Source organism: Folsomia candida, unplaced genomic scaffold (assembly GCF_002217175.1).
Source record: "Folsomia candida strain VU population unplaced genomic scaffold, ASM221717v1 Fcan01_Sc001, whole genome shotgun sequence".
NCBI classification, from domain to species: domain Eukaryota; kingdom Metazoa; phylum Arthropoda; class Collembola; order Entomobryomorpha; family Isotomidae; genus Folsomia; species Folsomia candida.
This window is the reverse complement of record NW_019091193.1, coordinates 1334365-1339682: the sequence shown is the minus strand read 5'-3', so window position 1 is coordinate 1339682 and position 5318 is coordinate 1334365. Positions and strand designations below refer to the sequence as shown.

The 5318-nt window shown below is 35.3% G+C and overlaps 1 non-coding gene across 3 annotated transcripts; it reads left to right on the top strand.

Moving 5' to 3' along the window:
* Window positions 1-400: 400 nt before the first annotated feature.
* On the top strand, window positions 401-5047 carry LOC110842273. Of its 3 annotated transcripts, none has more exons than XR_004833768.1 (7): window positions 401-907; window positions 1336-1556; window positions 1624-1763; window positions 1923-2941; window positions 3039-3114; window positions 3318-3725; window positions 3842-5047. It is a non-coding gene; the product is annotated as an uncharacterized LOC110842273 (transcript). The 3 variants fall into 3 exon arrangements; XR_004833769.1 differs by having other exon boundaries at window positions 1923-3114; window positions 3318-3510; window positions 3605-3725; XR_004833767.1 differs by having other exon boundaries at window positions 1923-3114.
* Window positions 5048-5318: the final 271 nt, after the last annotated feature.

Genomic DNA, 5318 nt, shown 5'->3' with positions numbered 1-5318 from the left:
AAAATTTTGTTTTTCAGACCAATCGTCTGAACAATATCAGATTTTCAATATCCTGTAAGCTTTACAGCCGCAAACTTGTCACCTTGAGATAGGTCTGAACCGTGGTTTCAGAATGCCGTTCAGTATTCTTTTAATGTCGTTTTTGAAGAGTCCTAAGTCACACTTTTTCATCTGCAAGTAAAGAGAATTGGCCAAGTGTACCTTTCGCCCTCACTCGCTCACAGGTTGCACCTTAGTGGGCTTTCCCTTTATCAATATGGATGAGTTTTAGCTCTGCCGTGTAAAAAGTGAAAACCCGGAGAAAACGGAACACTGAGTCTATCCATCTCGTACAGCCCACGCACTTTCTCCTCGTTATAACTACACAATTCCTGTTTATTGCATCGAATCATCTGTAGTATCTCATATGTAGTTTTGTATTACAAAGAAGAGGAAAAATCGTGAAAATAAAAAACACGAGTTCAAAATAACAATTAATTTTTGCGTACTCTCAAACACCTGAGTACTAAATCAAATCAGTTGGAGGTAAATTATACCGAACTTATTCGTGTGTTTAAAATTTGTTATACAAATGATGTAGAACAATTAAAAACTGAAGTGTTCCAAGTTCCAAGTTGCAATCTGCAATCTGGTATTAATGAGTGATTTAAAAAAAATATAATAAAGGTGTTTGCAGAATGGAAGGGATGGAACCACCAGTACCGACGGACACGACAATCAGTGTTTTGCGTAAACTTAGCCATCCGCCATTAGAAAAAGAGGAAATTAAAAAAACGGTTGAGCCCAGTTACAACAAAAAAATTCAGGCTGTATTAATTACTCTGTTTATATGGTTAAATATCAGTGGCTTCAGTTTAGGTTTTATGTATGCGAGGTCTTCAAATATTAAGGATGACATCCTGAAAAGGTAACCTTTATTTCTTGGATTCACCGTATTCTTCTCCTTATTTCTTTTTCTGGCATGCCATATTATATTATCCTGCATTGAAGGTGAGTTGCAAGATTGGCGAACTAAAATCATTTTTGAATTAAGTGACAATTGTTGTTAAAAACCTATTGCCAAGTACATTAATAATTATGTATACAAAATTATGTAAATACGTGTCCAAAATATTTTCAACTTAAATAAGTTTAAACTTTACTAAAAAAAATAATTTGCAAACCTATTTTTGGAAAACTTAGGGTAAGCATTTGGCAAAAGTTTTCCTGAGTTTGGTAAACTCATGAGTATCGTATGAAAATAAAACTAATGAAATTATATATTAGAACTGTGCAAATAAATTTGAAAAACTTATGGTAATGGATAAAAACATACATGATTGGTTTGATTTACAGGGGGGCCTACAAATTCGTGGAAATGGCAATATAAAGACACTTTCCAACTCCAGCTTGGTAAAGTTATGAAAAATATCCATTTCCAAGTTGCCGTTTACCTGTGGTTTAACGAGAAAGAGCGAGTGGACGTGGAGAGGCCAATAATTGAGAAAGATTTAACAACATTCTTATCTGGTTTATTGGACAGCGTGGAGAAAAAATTAGCAGAAATTTCTAAAAATGTAAGTCCTTATTAGACTATAGATACTTATCCAGAGTAAAATTATCATATACATAAATATGTCTCAGGTACCGACAAGTTGCGAATTGGATATTTATCTGGCGACGGTCCGAATGTGGGCTATGGCACCTCCGACTGAAAGTGAAACGAAATTAAGGTCGGAATGGGTTTCATTTCTTAATCGCATGGCGGACATGGTAGACGAGCAGTAAGTTCAAGCTTGAAAAATGTGAAGATTTTTTTGCTTCCTTAAATTTATTAGAAGCCTGATAGCATTTTTCATCCGGGCCAAATATTAGTATTGATATAGGTAGAAATGAATTTTTAAATCAGTAACATCGAAATATATGAAATTTATTTGATACAGAAAATCTACGCAAAGCCCTCCTATTTCGAAAATTGGATCGGATCCCCCAATCAAATCTAGTCGCATAATAGTAAAAGTTCCAGATCGTCGATGGAATCCGAAAAAAAGATCCCAGACAGAAACAAAGATCCAAGAAGTACCAAGTGCAAGCTGCAAAGACAAGAATTGAAACCCTATACTTACACTAAGAATTTTTCATTTTATTACACTATCATCATTTCTGTTAACGTTTCTTATAAGTTGCACATCAGTGCGTAACACAGTTCGCTGGTTTAGTGGGAGAGATGCGAAGCAATTATGACTTTGAAACAGTTTTAAAAGTTCCTGCGTAGCAAGGCCAGTAAAATTATAATCAAGAACCCATTTCCTCAAATTAATTTTAAATTCACTAACATCTATGTCACTTTTTTGAGCATCGCTAAATTGCTTTTAACTTTCTCTACTTTCACTTCCGTTTCAGACAGATTTCTTTTACTTCCGTTACCAACAGAGATTCAGGATTATAATATAGATACAAGCTATTTTGTAAAAATTTGTTTAGTGGATCCTGCCACCCAGCTGGAAAGAAAACAAGTTGCAGGTGACCTGGAAGGTTGAACAATAGCTGGCTATAATCCCCAAATTGGGTAGCATCGATGCCTAGCTCGTATCTTATCACGATTTATAAGGCCAGGATTAAACTCTAATCCTTTTATTAATTATGATACGTATGTAGCTCAGTTGCAATTGGTGTTTGTTGATGAATTGAACAAATAAATTTCCCAATCATCGCAATCACAATGACACGAAAATTATCGTTTTCTATGTTATAACATTTTTAAGGTTGCAAATATTTTTTTGCCTCAATGGTACAATAGATAACAGAATTATGTGGAATTTTCACCGTGGACAGGTACCTGAACACATGTTTCAACCCTTCACATACATAATGTATGTGAAGCTGAATGTATGATACATTCGGCTCAAAACCCACTTGGTGTATTCCTGGAAACCAAAAATGTGAAAGGAACTTGGCCCATGTATATAATCCGACAACCGATTCCATACTTAAAAAAAACACTAGCCTAAATGTTTTCATAAACACAGCATAATTAAGTTGCATTCTGAATGTTGCAGGGAACAATACTGAAGTTATATAGTGATAAGTAAATTGAGGAAACCCATCTGATATACATCCATCTTTTGATAATATGTAAGTAGAGGCTAATTACATTACACAATATTTCTAAAACCCATCTAAACGAGTGAACACTGAAAAAAATAATTCCTGCCGATTGGTTCAATCATGTATACTTTCTCTATAAATTTGTCAATTAATGTTCCTCCGGTTAAAAACATAACCCATAAATTTAATTTATCCTGTATTAATCGCACATTATTTTCCAATACCCGCAGATTTTCATGAGAATGTCAAAAGCGGCAGTCGTTTTACAAAATGGCATTCCAGCCACGGTCCCTTCTCGTCGTGTCCAGTTATGCCCAATTTGTCAACGACAATATTCCCGCATGGAGTCTTTACGGAACCACATGAATTTGGTTCACAACACGACTGAACGACCCCGACATCCATGCACGTTCCCAGGCTGTGGTAAAACATATCAGAACAAAACTTGGGTCGTATATCATTTTAGAATGGAGCATTACGAAAATCCAGCCCGATTTGGGTGCACTTTATGTGGCAGAGAATTTAAAGCCAACCCCGACCTGGTCAAGCACATTGCCACGCACACGACCGAGAAACCTCACAAGTGTTCAAGTTGTGGGACAAGATTCGTACAAATCAGTAGCCTAAAAAGGCATGAGGTAGGAATTATCGAATTCTAATAGTTTCTGTAATTGACCGTATCTAATTATGTCAATAAAATTGACAACTTTATTTTTAATAATTAGAAAATTCTACAATGTGTCTTTTTTTATAGAAAATCCACCAGCCAAAATCTCTCCGACCAGTTTTCACCTGCCGTTTTTGTCCCATCAGCTTCGCCTCGAATTGCAGCCTCTGGCAACACAAGAAAATTTATCATGACAATCAGCGCCACCCGTGTAACGAGTGTGGCAAAGTGTTGAAGTCATATTCCGGTAGGAGAGCCCATATGCTAGCTAACCACGCACGAAACACAGATAGAACATATTCCTGTGAGAAGTGTGAGTACAAAAGTCCTGTCAAGGCCAATCTACTCGATCACGTGAGAAGGAAACACGCCGGGGGTGATGGAAAGAGAGAAGAGTGTTATTCCTGCGGGAAGAAATTCTTCGCGGTGTACGAATTGAGGCGGCATCTTGGAAAGATGCATACTCTCGAGGGCCGGATGTAAGGGAATGTATTTAAATATCTACGTTAAGTAAAATATTTTCAGTTATCATACTTCAAGATTTTAGCGTAGTTAAGAAATAATTTTAAATTAATACAAATAATTTTAGAAGCGTTTGTTAGCCTAGTTTTGTATGGCGACTGAGCCATTGTTTTTTCACGGCAGATCTATCCCTCATTGTCGAATGAGTTATTTAAGTACTGTTTATTGTTCTGTATATTGTTCTAACGAACGTACATTGCGAATGTCTGGGTGTGAAATCTTTAACAGTCGTCGATATTAAGGGCATTGCCCAATGAAGGATGACAAGCCAGCTTATCTTTACAAGCGATTATTGGGGATTTTTCACAATACCAAAGATTCCTTGATTGAGCAATTGAATCAATAAGAATTATTGAAATGTATCATATGATTATGTGACTATATATGTTTCTACTTTATCAACTTGTTGTTGCCATGTCCCAATATAAGAGACTTATAAAAAAAGTCAGACCGTAGTACTAGAATGTATGGGGATAAATGAGTTCATATTTATTTTATCCATATGCTTGGAAATGTACACATATCGTCGTACTAATTCTAAAGACACTTAAGTACACAAGATGAACATGTAAATAGACTGCACTTAAGTCTTCTTAGAATTAAACATCGATTGCACTTAAGTCTATTTAGAATTAGTACGACGATATGTAACTTACCGGGTAACTAAACATACCAGGCTTTTCATTATTAGTTCTAAACTGCAATGACCATAATTACATATTTATTTACAACTATGTACGACGCTAATAAAATTTTACCTGATGTGACGAAACAAAATAATTTTTGTTATTAATTGTTACCCCCTAGTGAAATAGAATGCCACAAATTAAAAGTAACTTGCTTTTCGAATTTGAACCATAAACGTCAGCTGTGTTATAAGTTAAGAATACGTTTAATACTGCTAATACTTTAATATTTATTATTATACTTTTCATTGTTCTAGCTCAACCAGACTTGCATTGTCGAGTCCTTGCCGAATTTACAAAATTTAACTTTCGCCCTTACTCCAATAACAACACATCTAGGTAAACAAATATTTTGA